Genomic DNA, 17,258 nt, shown 5'->3' on the forward strand with positions numbered 1-17,258 from the left:
TATTGGTGAAATAAACAGACAAAGCAGAATGCAACGATTACTGGTCAACTGAGCTTATGCTTGAAACACCTATATTTTCTAAAACTGTGACAAGAATAAGATCTGGCAAACCTTCATATTCTGTTGCTTTATAGATATCTTACAAACGACATGTAAGGAAGACAGACTTCACCAAATCAGATCTCTTATGGATCACTTCATTCCAAATTTCAGGGTTTGCATGCACGTAAACAGCAGCTGTCATTTGCTAAAGCGATGGTACCACGGGGAGGGCTTTTCAACTTCAGAATGTAGAACCTAACCAAAATAATGAAACATGGGCTGTTAGTGAGGCTTCTTTGCAACTTTGAATTTTATTCAGGTGAAGGCAACAAGTTGCAAGATGCTGTATTGTACTATTATCCATCTTCCAGCCTTTCCTCGGTTCTTGCCCTCGTGTTTACCAAGATACTTACTACAGTAACAAGTCTACTACTGCTGAAATACTATTGAAAAACAAAGCACTGGCCCTCTTAGAGAAAATGGTGGTTTACCACAATTAAAACTAAAAGAATTTTTGGAAGTGAGAATTTTGAAGCAACTCATTGTTCTTGTTATATGGAAAGATAAAAGACCTCCATGTATGATTTCAACTACTTATGATGCTTCTTTGAAATCCATAAATCACCTAACGGAATCTATGTACAACAGTGCATTCGAACAGGCCTGGGAAAGGAGTCAATGGAGCAGACTGGTCCTTGGCGAATACAGTATCTTATGCAAAAGTATTAAATGGTATCTAATAAAGAGCCTTTGTCTTGACCATTTGTGACTTCTTCAATGGATTTAAATATCCTCCATCTAGAATGTTTAAAAAGTGAAAAACAAAACATTGCCTACTGGGATAGGTTAGAAGGGTGACTGCGATTTACCTGAAGTAGCACAGAACTTGCCATTTTTTCTGGTGTCTCTGGCGGAGCTCCATGTCAAAATTCACCTTTCAGGATTTCAGGAAAAGTAAAATACCATAACTTAGAAAAAAAATTAAGTAGCAGGGAAAAACACTCCCACTAGAGCGATAGTTCTCGGTCATCCTAATGCCGTCACCCTTTAATACAGTTGCTCATGTTGTGGTGACCCCCCCCCCCAACCATAAGATTATTTCTGTTGCTTCTTCATCACTGTCATTTTGCTACTGTGATGAATCGGGTGATCCCTGTGAGAGGGTCGTTTCACTCCCAAAGGGGTCGCGACCCACAGGCTGAGAACCGCTGCACTAGCGTATGTAGCGTATGCTCTTCTAAGGGGCAGTGCACGAAAACTCTTAAAGTTTGCAAACTGTGTCCCATTGAATGTGCGTAATTGCTACACAGTGCACAAGCAAAAATCAACTCTTTGGAATAAGTATAAATTTTATCACATAATGTGCAAATAAAGTATATTATAGACCATATATATGTTCCCATATTATATTCAATTATGGGACAGTTGGGGCTTTAAAGATCTGGCCAGCAAAGATGTAAACTCTTTGTCTGGATTTATATGTTGCAAACATCCTCTCCTAGTCTAAGTCCTGCCTTTCTCTTTATGAATAATGTTTCTAAGTTTAATTTTTTTTAAACTTATGTATATTATTTATTTCTAATTATGCATTGCATTTAAGGATAATGATCAGAACTCAAGACTTTCCAAACTAGTACAGCCTTTTGTTGGCTATATCGTACTCTCTCTCTCTCTTTTTTTTTTTTAGCACAGGACCAGGCAGTTTTATTGTACATAGGGAACCAACTGGAAGCACCAAACAGAAAAACTACACACACATACATAGTAAACAGATTCAACTACTGGTTTTATGGTACATTTGTAGTTAAGCACAGAAATCTAACAATTTATTTAGATCTATTTGTTTAAATAATCTATTTAATTAATTTAAATTTAATTAATTTACACAATTTATTCAAATCTATAAAATAATTACTCCTATTATTTAAGTGATATTTCAGACTCTCACTATGTATTAAAGTATGGCACACATTTTTTAAAACTATAATATAAATATCAAATTTATTTATGCTATTTGATCACTCTTACAGTCTAATATACCAGTCCTGCCCATTGTGAGGAATGCTTTATGAGTCTTCCTAGGTAATTTTCTTATATTTTAAAGTAATCTGTTTCTAATTTATGAGTGAAAGTATGAAGTGCCGATCATGTGGATCACAGCCCAGCATAGAACCACTGTACCACCAGGACCTTATGAGTGAATGTATGAAAATTGAAAATTTTTCATTTTCATATCACAATGTGGTATTATGTTTATGTTAACCTCATAAATGGGTCAGTAAATGTTCTTAGATGTTTGGTCATTTTATTTTTCTCTTTATAAAAAAGGTTGTGTAATATTTGCTGAGCTCATCCTTACATTTATGGAAAGTTTATATGTGAAAAAAATGTTGGCTTTAAGCTTTCATTGTATAAGGTTTTAATTTTTTTTAATTCTCCAGTTGTTTTAATAGCAAGTATTATTATTGGACTTTTTATATGTAATTGTTCATATCAGCCTATTTTTAGAAGGTATGATTATAATTTATTGATATTATGTTCTTATTGCTTCTTTTAATGTGCTCATTTCCATTAAAAGCCATCTGAGTATTTTTTTCACTCTTGTCTTCTAAACCTTGATTTGCTAAGTATGTACTAATTTCATTACATTTTCTTGGACAACTAAACTTTGGTCCCTATTTTCATTTTAGAATTTAAGATTTAAATGCTGACATTTTCAAGCTTCTAGATATAACCTCTTTTATAACTAAGGACTGTTGTTTTTCAATTTTTCATATATTCATTTAATGTATTTATTTATAAATAATTTTTTTCATGTTGATTTATTTTTATTTTTATTTTTTAAAATTTTAACAATTTATTAGGGGCTCATACAATTCTTATCACAGTTCATACATATACATACATCAATTGTATAAAGCACATCTGTACAGTCCCTGCCCTAATCATTTTTTTCTCCTCTTTTCTTTTTTTACATTTTATTAGGGACCCATACAACTCTTATCACCATCCATACATATACATACATCAATTGTATAAAGCACATCCATACATTCCCTGCCCCAATCATTCTCAAAGCATTTGCTCTCCACTTAAGCCCCTTGATATTTTTGTTATTTAGTCTCTTCTGTCAACCATCTAATTTTTATTTTTATTTTCTGTGTTTAAGTGACTCTTCCTCTCTCCATGGATGATATTCTAATATTATACACTGCAGCATTGGGTCCCTAGGCAGTAGGGTGCAATGCATCACATCTGTTCTTAAGATAGACTATAAATTCAAATGAGACCTATTCAAGGTCATATATATTTTGACTCTGTTCTTGAGATGTACTCTAAATCCAAATGAGACATACTCAAGGTCATATTTTGACTTTGTTTACATAGCTATACTTTGAACTTAGGTATGATAATTAATACACTGCTCCAAAATTAACCCACAACTTTGTTCCGAATTCTTTATCACATCTTTCCACACATGGGATTCATTTGATTTTTGTCCATTCTATCCAGTGAGGTCCATATGTACAATCACTTATTATGTTGTTGAAAATATACATTTTTAATGAATAAGTTATTGGCCATGACAAATTCTCTTATGCAATCTCCACTTTTGTTTCCAACATGAACGCCATTTTTTCCAACTAGTGTTCCTTTCTATTTGTTTCAACCTTCTCATTCAACTCATTAGCAATTAGCAACACATCTTAATTGCATGTTTTATCAGATTCAAACTATTAAAACTCTTATGAATTTTCTATTTCATCTTCTTTGGCTTTTAATGTTGGTAAGTAAAATTGTACAATAGTCTTTTCACTGGTCTTCCTTGTGTATGAATGCATACAATATTATCATTTTTTTCTTGAATCCTGTGAATCCCTTAATTTTTTTCATCTCCTCTCTCTGCATAAAACTCCATAGTATGATTGTACCAGACCTTGGTTAAACATTCCTCTGAAGTTGGAGTTTAGGGTTGTTTCCTTTTTTTGCTATTGTGGAAATCGTTTCAATAAACATAGATCTACATATGCCTGTTCATGTTGTATTTTTAATTTATTTTCAGTATATACCTAATAGAGAGATTGTTGAATCATAAGTGCTTATATTTTCATTTGTTAAGGAAGTACCATACTGATTTCCATAATGGTTACACAATTCAACAGTCCCACTAGTAATGTAAAAGTATTCTTATATGTCAACCTCCAGTGTGCGGAAATATATCTTTGTTGCTTTAATTTGTATTTCTGTTATTGCTAATGATTGCAGACATTTCTTCATAACATTGTTGGCTGCCTAAATGCCATTTTTGATAGTCTATATATGTTTTGTGTCCACTTTTCATTGGATTACTTTTATTGTTAAAATGGTGTAGTTTTATATAGATTTTGGAGATTACCCCTTTATCTGATGTATTATTACTCAATATTTCTTTGAATCTCTGGGTTCTTTGTTGACTCTTTTGAGGAATACTTTTGTTGTGCATAATTGTTGTCCTTTTAGTAGGTTCCAATTCTATTTTTATCATCTCTGGTCTGTAGATTTGGTATGGTATTTATGCCTTGACTAAGTCGGGTAATATGCATATGTATGCCTAGTATTTCTTTAAGTTTATCCCTGTTTTTTTTTTCATTGATGGGCTTAATTGAGCAATTTATATTTAGGTCTTTGACCACCTTGAATTTGTTTATGTACATGGTGTGGGGTATGGGTCTCGTTTCATTAATTTGCAGGTGAAGATCCAATTATCCCAAAACCATTTGTTGAAAAGGCTCTCTTACCAATTTTCCATGTTTTATGTGTACAATCCTATCACTGACAGCATTGTACTTCGGGATAGACCATAATTGTTCTATTGTTGATGCACATGACTTCTAGTTTCTTTAATTTGTCATTCCAAGCACAGTAAACCTAGAGTAAATTTTGAATTGCCCTATTTTAATTGGATAATTCCCAACCATTTGTGATCAGTAATGTTGAGATTTAATGCATTCTACTTCACTTTTAATGACTTCAGTTTCCCTAAATTCACACTTCCTACATTCTGTATTCTGATTTTCTGATCAAGACACACTTTTTGGTACCTCTAAAATTAGACTTGTTTCTCCGTATATTTTACTGCTTATTCCAAAAATGATACCAGTTTTCCCTTATCAGCTATAAATTTTGATAAGTAGAACAAATGTCATATACCACCCTATCTGTTGCCTAAAAAAAATCAAGATATTTAATGTAATGTTAGCCAGCCTGAGATAGAGGAAGTGCATGCTGACTCTGATTAAAGAAGCCTGCATGATACTGAATATTTAGGTCAAGTTAAACTTCACTTGACATCCTTTGATGTAATGATGTATTTGAACAGTGCAAATTGCACACACTTAGAATTTTCTCCCAAAATCATTCCAACGGTTTTAACAACTGAATAACGGGCAGTTTTTATTTGTTATTTTTAAAAGTTACCAGAAATAAGACTTACTGAGGTGTCCTTGTGGCATAATGGTTACATATTGGGCCTATAACCACAATGTCTGCAGTTCTAAACCACTAGGTGCTCTGAATGGGGAAAAACAAGGCTTTCTATCCCTGTAAAAAGTTACAGTCTCAGAAATCCATAGTGCTAGTTCTACCCTGTCCTATAGGGTAACTATTGGTCAGAATTGACTCAATGGTACTGAGTGAATCCCATATGGAATACTGGTGGCATACTAGATTGTGTGCTTGACTGCTAACCACAAGATCAGGTACTTGAACCCATCTGCTGCCCTGAAGAGAAAGATGAGGCTCCCATATAAATTTACAGCCTCAGAAATCCACAGGAGGAGTTCCACTCTGTCCTCAAGTATCATTATGAGCCATAATCGACTGACTGGTGGTGAGTTTGGCACAATCCATATAAATTCAAATGTTCTGAAACCCAAAAAGGTATGTCAGAGTTCAAACTCCTTATAAATATTTAAATGTTCCAGTATTGTTAGAAGATAGCACAACTTCCCGCCAGTGCTTCAAGAAGCATTGCTGTGGTGGTGGTGGCTGGGCCGTGGTATTGATGAATGTTTTCAACCATATCTCTTCATTTTGAATCATGGCACGTAAGCAACTCAACTCAAATCTCATTGCCATCTACTTGACTTTGACTCATAGTTATCCTCGGTGACAGAATAGAACATTGCCTGTGGGTTTTGAAAACTGTACATCTTTACAAATGGGCAGTAGAAAACCTTATCTTTCTTGATCTATATCTTTAAGGTCACATCAAATTTAGGGAGATAGCTCTTCCCCAATCATAATTTGAAGCCTCCCAACCTGAAGACTGTATACTCTGATACAATAGCAGACAATATCCCACTAAAATTCATAAGATTCCCTGAGGCTGATTTTTCTAAAGTGGACTATTTGTTCCTCCTTCCTAGTTTGTTTTAATCTAAAACTTGCCGTAGAATATAGAGAAGCTGAAGCTACTGGAAGAAATGATGCAGTAATAAAAAAGAAGGAAAGAAATAAAGATTTCAAAGGGAAGCTCAAGAAGACAAAGACAACATTACAATGAAAAGTGTCAGCAGATTTATGCTTTTGGACCTTCTTCACTCATCTCTCCAATACATCCTGCTTAGTTACCACTTTCCTCCCATCCCTCAATTATGGATAGAGGGAGGTCACCGGAGGCTTCTTTCCTCTGGAGTTCCCACCAGTGAATCTTGGGCTCCCGCTCTCATCCATAGCCTTCTGCAAATGGGATTCTCACAGTTTGGGCTCTGACACTATTACCTATTTAGACTTCAGGTTATACTATTTACAATTCATTGGTGACTGATGATGGGCCTCTTCCAGGTGGACTTATTTGACATCTCACTTAGAAGGCTGCTCATTTTGAGACGAGTCTTTAAGACCCCAGATGCTATTTGATCTGATAGCTGGGCACCATCTACAAGCTTATTCACATTTTGCTCTAGCAACCCTCTCTTCTGTGCTGCCTTCCTGAGAGTGAGCATCAAACAGGACCATGATGTAAGAACTGTTGGAGCTAGTTCAAAACCCATTCCTGTATCTCTGATGTTGGGTTTTAAAAATTCTTACTCATTGATTGTTAATGCATATATCATATCATTCCATAGTTCATCACATCAAGCAGAAGGGGAGGAAATTGGTTACTGAACAGAGTATATCGGAAAGATGAGTGTAGAAGATCAAAGGCATAAATTTGACTTGAACAGTTAAAATTTTGTCAGTTGATCTGCCCTCTTATGCATGCTGGACCTGATCTGGTTTTCAATATTTTCGGTATTTTTATTTTTTTTGTTTGGTTGTATTAGGTGTATTTCAAAAGTATTATGTCATTGGACTTCACCCTCCTGAAGTTGTGTTATATGTTTTTCTGTGTTTCAATCTATGAAACGCAGGATTGATGAGCTTATAGGGACAACATGTAGAATAAGGTTTTTGAGGTTGGGTGGCTGCAGTGCTGGTCAGGGGGTGAAAGGGAGATCATGTCAAGGAGTCCATGAAGAAGAAGAATGCTTGGAAACTGATTGTGGAAGCAACTGCACAATTCTGCCTGACATGATTGAACTATGGAATAAAATGATGTACGTTTTAACTCTCAACAAATCATAGTTTTAAAAATAAAGAAAGTTTGTTTAAGTGCAAACATGTTAAGTTCAAAAATCAAAAGAGAAAACACTCAGCATATATCAGCTGAAAATACAGGAAAAAGTCAAGCTTCAAGTTGAAATATTGGAAGATTCTTTGGAGAAAACATTGAAAAATTCAAGATGTATCCAAAAATCATGGAAGGAACAAATACAGAAGTGTAGTAGAAAGAATTGTTTAATGCTCAACCAGTTCAGGAGGTAAGATATTATCTGATGCTATTAAAGAATGAAGTCCAATCTGCATGGAAGTTGTTGTTGGAAAACAAGGCTCCAGAAATTGCTAGAATATTAGTTGTAATGTTGCAATAAACCATTGCTAAACTGGAGGAGTGTTCTTGTGTATGCCAAGAAATTTGAAACATAATGACCTGGCCAAGCAATTGGAAGAGCTCCATTCTTGTGCCTATTCAAAGAAAGTGACCCAACAGAATGTAAATCGTGCATTACAATACAATTAATGCCTGATGCAAGTAATGTGTTCCTCACTGTCATCAAGAAAGAAGAGTTAAGAACAGAGTGCGTCCTTTGGACCCTGAGACCCGTGAGCACTTAAATTCCTCCCTCCAGAAGCCAGAGCTCCGACAACAGAGAAGTGACAGCGGAGGCAGAAACACGCAGAGGCTTGAGCTCCGTGCTTCAGCAGGGAGTGAAGAGGGCCTTCCCACTGGGGCTCCAGGCACTGACGTGGGAGCTGGGTTGTCTGACCACTGAAACTAGAGCTCAGTGCCCTGTGCACTCACAGCGGAGGAGCACAGTGTCTCAGGAAGGATGGCTGGTGTCAGAACTGGAGAAGGAGCTCAGAGCATATTGACAACCAATATGTTACATGTACTTCTAGCTGTAAATGTTACATGCACTTCTAGCTGTAAATGTTCTGTGTGGTTGTAAGATTTGTTACATGTACTTCTAGCTGTAAATGTTACATGTACTTCTTGTTAGGGTCTCGTCCAGCGAGACCCTCACGTAGTGACCCGAAGGGGCAACGAACCTGGATAGGAAAAAGAAAGAGAGACATGGGGCAAGACAGGTGCTGATCAAGCCCATTTATTTTGCCAAAACTCTGGGTATATATTCACAACAGAGAAGGAAGTGGGAGGCACATATTCCAATGAAGCACATTGTGTAACAACCGCACATTGTACAACAACCAATCAGTCACATGTTCCCAATAACGTACGAAGGGTGCGCAACAGTACTGAAAGACATCGTGGTGATGTACGGGTGAACTTATCACTATGTTCCTAATATGGTATATCTGCAGTTCAATGGGTGCTCAGTACTTTGACTAATGGCAACAAGGTCAGTTATCGGAACTGCCCATGCTATAGTAGCTTGGAATGTGGGGACGAAGTTGGGCAGGAAACAAAGCCTTGCTGTTAGAAAGCGGCCAAGTATCTGCTACGTGTCTGAGGTCAGGGTCTTAAGGGCTATCGGCTCCCAACAGGTCCTCCTTTTTTGTTTTATGTATTTAGAAAATGAGAGATTCCCTTAGGGAGTTGAGCCTGTCTTAGGTTGCCAGGTGCGGCTCTGACCCTTACCCGTCTTCGGCTTCTGTGAACGCATCTTATCCACCTTAGGTGGAGGCGAACAAAGGCCTGTCTTAGGTTGGTGTCAGGGGCACCCAGTCTTACCCGTCATTGGCTATCCAACTCATCTCATAAGGGCGGAGGGTCTTACTGGTGACGCATACTCATCGTCAGATACCGAGCCACCCCGACTAATCATCTCAAGGCGATGGTAATGGACCTGTATGGGCTTAGCCTGGATGGCCTCTATTTGTTGTTTGATAAAAGACATAAGTTTGTTAAAGATGACGGGGCCCCAATGAAATTACAACAAGCAAAACAATTACCGGCCCTATAAAGGGGGCAATAAATGAAAATAACGGCGAAGACCACCAATTCATTGAGTTGAGCGAACTTGGGGGCGGGCGTCTGAAATTAAGTAGTTCCTTACTGATCTTATTGAGATTGTTAACCCGCTCCTCAACTAATCCAGATTCATTAATATAGTAACAACATTCTTCTTGTAAAAACAGACAAGTACCCCCCTTTTCGGCTGTAATAAGGTCCAGTGCACGCCGATTTTGCAAAACAACTTTAGCTAAAGAGTTGATTTGTCGTTGGAGAGATGCCAGAGACTGTGCAGAGTCATGCAGAGCTTCTTGAAGGCGGGCGGCCAGATCATTGGTGGCGGTGATAGAATGTCCAAGTGCTCCTCCTCCAAAACCAGTGACGACAGAGGAGGCCAATGAAAAGCCCATTAAGACAGGGAGAAAAATAGCTCTTTTTGACTTGGAAAGGGGGTGAGGGGAAATTTTAGATTGAAATTCAGCAGTGGTATAAAGAGTTAATTGGAGCACCAGAGTAACAGGCATACACCATAAGGAAGACAGAAGGGAAGCATTCAAATGTTTTGTGAGGGTATGATTACACCAAAAGAAAAAACCATTGGGCACAACTGCTTCTGTTGTGAGAGTGAGAGAGTTATTACAAAGAGATGAGGATGGCGCGGAGTAACAAAACGGAACTTGGGTTGTGCCAGGAGGTAAATAAAGGGGAACATCATTGACAATTATAGGAGTTTGGGGAGGCGGAGTGGTGTTGGTATTATTAGAAATAGGGTTGGAGGTTGGGACTGCAGCAAGGGGGGGGGGGGATTGCTGCGATTCTGATTCCAAGACAAGAGGTGAAGGTCCACATCTGTGAGTAGAAGGGTCTTTGGGCTAATATAAATTTGTTGAACCTGTAAAAACACAAAAAGAGAACTATCTCCCAGGGGGTTGACTCCTCCCTGGAGGGCATTACTTCAGGTTTATGGCCCATTGGTCTGACCAGTCTTTCTGGTAACCCTCTTGCTGCATTGTGCTCTTGAGAATAGACACAAACGGAGCCTCTTCCCCAGATAAGTACTGGGTCCGGTCCGTGCCAAGAATTGTTTATAGGATCTTTCCATTTTGCCATGGCAAACTGTGAGTTAGATTTAGGGTGCCAAAACCGGTCTGTAGCTGATTTTCCTGAATCATCAAGGCGTAAGAAATTCAGTATAAATAAGGCATGATTAAGAAGGTTCCAGGGGGTGCCTTTTGTAGGGTACCATTGTTCTGTTTTTATTTTCTCAATAGTAAGTTTTATTGTTAAGTTTGATCTTTCCACTACCCCCTGGCCTTGGGGGTTATATGGGATGTCAGTAACATGCTTTATAAAGAGTTTGGAACAGAATTCTTGAAAGGCTGCATAGGTGTAACCAGGGCCATTGTCTGTTTTTATTTGCTTAGGGGCCCCAAGTATAGAGAAACAGTGTAAAAGGTGAGCTATAACATGTTTGGTGGCCTCTCCTGTTTGGAGGGAGGCCACTATAAAGCCACTAAAGGTGTCCATGCACATGTGAACATATTTTAAATTGCCAGACTCAGAAAGGTGGGTTACATCCATTTGCCAGATATCATTTGGCATCTACATCGCATCCTGACTGGCTCATCTCCTCCCTTCTGTACAGAGATCCTTCTGTAAGGGGATGTCCAGTGGCCTACAAATGGGCTTTGGGTCTCCACTCTGAGCTCCATCCCTCAATCAAAGTAATATGATTTTTTGTTCTGATGATCCCTGATATGTGATCCCTTTGACACCTCATGATCCTACAGGCTGGTGTGTTTCTTCCATGTGGGCTTTATTGCTTCTGAGATAGATGGCCACTTGTTTACCTTCAAGCCTTTAAGACTCTAGATGCTATATCTTTTGATAGCCAGGCACCATCAGCTTTCTTCACCACATTTGCTTATGCACCTGCTTTGTCTTCAGTGATTGTGTCTAGAAGGTGAGCATCACAGAATATCAATTTAATAGAACAAAGTATTCTTGCATTGAGGGAGTATTTGAGTGAGGCCCAAGGTCTATGTGTTACCTTAATACTAAACCTATAAATATATGCACATAGATCTATTTCCCCATTCTCATATATAAATATATTTACATATGTACATGCCTTTATTTAGACCTCTATTTCCTTTGACTTTCCCCTTGTCCCACTATCATGCTCAGCTTTTATTAGGGTTTCAGTAATTTCTTTTGGTTACATTATCCTTGATCACACCCTACCAGGCCTCCTACACCCTATTTGGATCACTTGTTGCCCCCTTTTCCCTGAGTTTATTAACACCACTACCTTACCCCCCACCCACCCCCTCCCATGTCCCTCCAGAACTGTTGGTCCCATTTTTTTCTCCATTAGATTTTTCATCCAGCCTATCTTCTTTAGACAGACCTGCAAAGATAATAACATGCACAAAAACAAGGCAGGACAAAACCCAGCAACAATATACAACAAAAGAACAATAACAAACCAATGACAAAAAAAAAACAACAACAACAAAAAACAGAACAGAACAAGAAAGAAAATCTTGTAGTAAATTCAAGGACTGTCTGTTGGCCTTTAGGAGTGTTTTCCAGTCTAGTCTGTTGGGGCACCACGCTCCGGCCCAAAGTCCACCTTCGGCATTCCCTGGGGACCTCACTGCTCTGTTCCCTTGCTGTTCTGTTTCTCTGCCTTAGTGTTTTGCCTCGGTGTGGCAGAATCAGATGGGGCACAATTCCTACACTGTGTCTCCATTGTTGTCTACTGTAGGGCTATGGATCATTGAGGGACAGTGTGTTTCATAGTGGGGCAAGCCATGTGGTTCTCTCTGTGGACTGGCTGCTCTAATTGGGGTCATCGTCCTTAAGGCCTGGTGGGCCAGAATGTGCTCCACTCCCTCCTCCCTCTTCATCTGCTCCCCTGTGCTGTGATCAGATATGTCCCTCTCCCAAAGCTGCAGATTCAGTGCAGTCCTCGGAAATCAATTCTTCTGGGGCCCATCTTCGCTATTAAGACGCATTTGCTTCCTCCAAGAAAGCTTTAATTGTTCTGGTAGTCCCAGGTAATGTCAGTGTTCCACACCAATGCCATCACTTGAATAAATCAATTGTCATGCAACCTTTTTTATTCACTGTTCAGTTTTCACATGCAATGAAGCAATTGGAAATTCTATGATTGGGTCAGGTAAACATCATTGCACTTTGACACTTAAAAAATTTTTGTGTAGCAGATTTATGCAGTGCAATATGTAGCTTGCTTTCTTGACTGCTGCTTCTATAGCCAATACTCAAACTTGCTGCCATTCATTAAATTCTGAGGTAGAATGATTACATAGGTTAGGGTAGAACTGTCCTGTGGGTTTCTGAGACAATAATCTTACCAGAGTAGGAAGTCTAGGAACCCATAAATAGTTTAAACTTATTTTCCTCAAGCTGCATCTTATATGAAAGTGTTCATGCGTGTAAATGTCTATACACATGGAGGCAGCAGTTGAAAGATCAAAAGATGTATTACATGGGGTATCTTTAGAGCATTGGAAAGCAATCATGTGACTCTGAGCACTAAGGTGTGCCTGACCCAAGCCAGGGTGTTTTAGATTGCCTCATGTGCATGCGAAAGTTGGACTATGAATATAGACTATCTTAGAAGAATGTATTCATTGGAATTGTGGTACCGGAGAATAATCTTGAAAATACTATGGACTAATAACAGGACAAATAGACCTATCTTGAAAGAATTAAGACCGGCGTGTTCCTTAAAGGAAAGGATGACAAGACTTTGTCTTACATACTTTAGACATATTGTTAGGAGAGACCAGTCCCTGGAGAAGGATTTCATGTTTAATAAAGTGAAGGGGAAATGAAGGAGGGGAAGGCCTTCTAGTGGATGGATTGACACAGTAGCTGCAAATATAGGAGCAGTTGTTAGGATGATGCAAGACCTCGCAGTGTTTAGGCCTGTTGTGCATCCGGTTATGGATTGGAATGGACTTGAGGGTACCTAACAACAAAAACACTGAAACTGGTTTACAACACAAACAGCTTCCTGACAAATATGTTCCCCAACTCTGCAAGGTATTGCCAAGTGGCTGGCCCTGTAATCGTGTCTTTAAAAGCATCTTCTATGTTCTATCCAGCCAACAGCATCAGGATGATGGTGATCATAGTTAGATCAGTGGATTCCAAAAGCCTCGGTCTATGGTTGCACTTCATTTGCTGTGAAGTGTGTCCTTTGTTCTGAGGCAATCCTGCACCATAAATCATGCCAGTGGATAGATATTCTGTAAGGCCTTTATGTGGAAAGAAATGGGACTCAGAAGATTGAGTTGAAGATATGCGGGATGATAATTCAGAAGACGGGGCATTGAGACCATAATTTAGTGACTACAACCCCCAGAACAAACCCTGCCATCTGAATTAATTAATCCATTCTCCATGCACCTTGCTATCCAGCTGTTGAGTTTATTTCCATTTATTTTCATTTTAATTTCTGTTTTATACAAATAATAATTATAATAGTCATCGTATCAAAATAGCTATTGTTCCATTTAAATAGAGTTAGCTGCCTCACACAATAGGGATTCTTTGTCCATCGCTCTATGTGGTAGGATATTTAAGATATTTAATACTTTTAAAATCAGTTCTAAACATGGCAATATTTAACAAGGAAGTATGAAAATATGAGTGTTGGAGGGAGGGGAAAAAAAGAGGACCTGATGCAAGAGGCTTAAGTGGAGAGCAAATGCTTTGAGAATGATTGGGGCAGGGAATGTATGGATGTGCTTTATACAATTGATGTATGTATATGTATGGATTGTGATAAGAGTTGTATGAGTCCCTAATAAAATGTAAAAAAAGAAAAGAGGAGAAAAAAATGATTAGGGCAAAGACTGTACAGATGTGCTTTATACAATTGATGTATGTATATGTATGAACTGTGATAAGAGTTGTATGAGCCCCAATAAATTGTTAAAAAAAAAGAAAATATGAGTGTTATACATACCTGGCAGGGGAGATACCATGATCACGAAGGTGGTTTTCCCAGGGCGAGGCTGCTCCATTGCACTCCGGATGTGCAGACCCCTGCGATTTCCCCAAATGTGGGAAATATGACTGCATAATTTGTGGTAGTGGGGGACTGCGTTCGGGCTCTCCCCTAAGAAGAAAAAGGAAAAAGAAGAGAAAATATGAGTGTTGCTGAAAGTTATAACTTTAATCTAGCAGTATGCTGAAAACCATGTTCTATGATTCAAAAACATGCTGAGTTGTTTGTGAAAATATTTATATACAATATTGTTGAAATACAACCCAAAAGAGATAAAATAAATATCTCACATCATCAAAATACAGAAGACAAACAAGACAGTCTACATTTAGAAGAATTATTTTTATAATAAAATAATCTTAATTCAGATTGTCTGTATACATTGTTCCATTCTCTGTGAATTCATTAGGATATAATAACATCGTACACATTTCTAATTTGCACTTGTTTAATTATTAGATTTGTCTATAAATACATGAATAGTAGCAGCACTTTTTCATAGATTCTGTGTTTTTTTTCTAATTTCCTTTTATTCACCTAAGGTTATTTTTAATAGTATGCTTTAAAATTAATGTTAGGCTAAAATAGTGCTACATAAAGCTATTTTTGTTTTTCCAGTTCCACATATATTTATATTATGTAAATTATGTGCAATGATGAACTGTCAGTAACACCTAAGTTTCTAAATTGGGTCAAAAGAAGTGAAAGTTGTCACAGTATTTTTAGATGACTATAAACATTGCCTATTCTTTTCTATATTTTCAGTAACTCAGAAGACCTGAAAAGACCCTTATGCAAGTTCTCTTTCCTTTCTTTCTAAAACTGCTTTTCTTTATCTCTTCTAAGAGATAAACTGCTTTTCAGACAGCAATGTTGTGACATGAGTACTGTTAAAATGACCTGGAAATTTCCTATTTCACTTCTTAATGACAAATATTGTATTTTTGATACACGTTAAGGCTCTAACACCATGATTTGGAACTACCAATAATGGGCAATTTACTCTGATGAATGCTGAAACTTATTGTCACCACAATGTCATACATTTGCCATTGTTTCCCTTTCTTGTTTGGCATGACCACATGTATTAATTCATTCTTTTTCTTTAGTTTATTTTTCAAAGAGGATTAGCCTGTCTCTAAATTTAACCTTGTAGAAATTTAGATAATAAAGTAACAGTTATATTCGTGAGGTCTTAATTAAAATTCTTTGTTTTACCTTTCTATTGGATCTCTGGGTTCCATTATTTTTCACTGTAATGGCTATGCAGAAATCACTAACAAAATCCACAATTAAAAAGTTTATTTAAGGAATTAACAGTTGCAATTTCAGTGAGAAATGCCTAGTTGTTATTTAGCAGGACATGTAACAAAGTTCTTTGGGGTCTGCTAATAAATGCCGAAAGGGGCATACCACTCGGCTGTAAGCCTCAGCCGAAAGGCATTCCACTTGAGCTTCTTGGGTCAGCAAACTCAGCTCCCTGAATTAAGTGCCCAAAGGCAGCAAACTCCAGTAAACCTCAGCCTGAAGGCATCCAGCTCCACTTCTGTGCCAGCAAGTCCAACATCCCCCAATGAAGTGCCCTAAGTCACCCTACTCTGCAAGTCAGCCTTCTGCACAAAAGCACTCCGCTTTACTAATGCTCTGTGAGTTGGGAATTCCATCACTCTCTTCATGCTCTGGCTCCTGGTTCTGCTGCTCCTCCTCTACATCTGGATCCAAGAGGGTTACTGCACTGGGATGTAAAGTCCAAAGGATGAGATCCACTCCTAGGTCTAGCTGGCAATAAGCTATCTCCCCCTGATTCTCAGAGGGCTCATTATATGCAGCAAGATGGCACTCCAGGGAATCCGATTCACAATTACCACAGGTGAATTGAATAAACAGTTTCTTCCCCCAACCTTCTTACCAGAGCCATACATTTAAGGGTTGTTTGGCTAGAATAGCCACATTAAATAATTCACTGCCCCTGTAATTTTTTTAAATAGCAGTAGATAATAAAGAGTAAATCATTAATTCCAATAAGAATGGAATAGGACTTCTTTTTTTTTTTAACTGTTCCCTATGCAGCTCTGATGCCAAAGAAACTGAACTCAGAGGCAGAATGTGGCTGCCAGGTGTTTAATTTGCACCCTTTTTGACACCACGTTCACTAGTTTCTGAAAGGGAACGGGCAACAAAAAGGCCGGGAATAGGACTTCTTATGAATATACTGTTTCCATGAAGTTAACAAAGAAGCATGCAGGTAGTTGTTTTTATCACCATTAGGATATGTCTTGGCATTCACAATTAACCCTGATCCATGAACTTATTCAATAATAATTAAAACATAGAGAGGCTATTGAAACTGCTGCAGATAAACAATTTAAGTTCTAAAAGACTTTTCAATTAACCAATTTTTTAGCATATGTTTTCCAACAACTATTCCAAGTGTGGAATAATCTAAAGAAAAGGCTTAAAATCTTGTGAAATTGATATCAGGCTTTATGAAAATATGAAACAAAGTAAATTACTCTATTAAGACAATTAACTGAAACATCATAGAACAGGGCATTGGTCTGATGCTAAGAGATGAGAAGGGAATTCCTAACTTTGGAACATTGGAAGGATAAAGAATGGATTAGTGTGACTTCAATCAGAAAAGTGTGAATGATATTGTGCTTGCTTTGAAAT

The 17,258-nt window shown here is 37.9% G+C and overlaps 2 non-coding genes across 2 annotated transcripts; one reads left to right on the forward strand and one right to left on the reverse strand.

Moving 5' to 3' along the window:
- Positions 1 to 14,535: 14,535 nt before the first annotated feature.
- Positions 14,536 to 14,699, forward strand: LOC142461771 (U1 spliceosomal RNA). Its single transcript, XR_012786969.1, has one exon. It is a non-coding gene; the product is annotated as a U1 spliceosomal RNA (small nuclear RNA).
- A 1,939-nt stretch (positions 14,700 to 16,638) lies between these two features.
- Positions 16,639 to 16,772, reverse strand: LOC142462004 (small nucleolar RNA SNORA13). The gene has a single exon (XR_012787154.1). It is a non-coding gene; the product is annotated as a small nucleolar RNA SNORA13 (small nucleolar RNA).
- Between the last annotated feature and the right edge of the window lie 486 nt (positions 16,773 to 17,258).

This window comes from Tenrec ecaudatus, chromosome 11 (genome assembly GCF_050624435.1).
Source record: "Tenrec ecaudatus isolate mTenEca1 chromosome 11, mTenEca1.hap1, whole genome shotgun sequence".
Classification (NCBI taxonomy): Eukaryota; Metazoa; Chordata; class Mammalia; order Afrosoricida; family Tenrecidae; genus Tenrec; species Tenrec ecaudatus.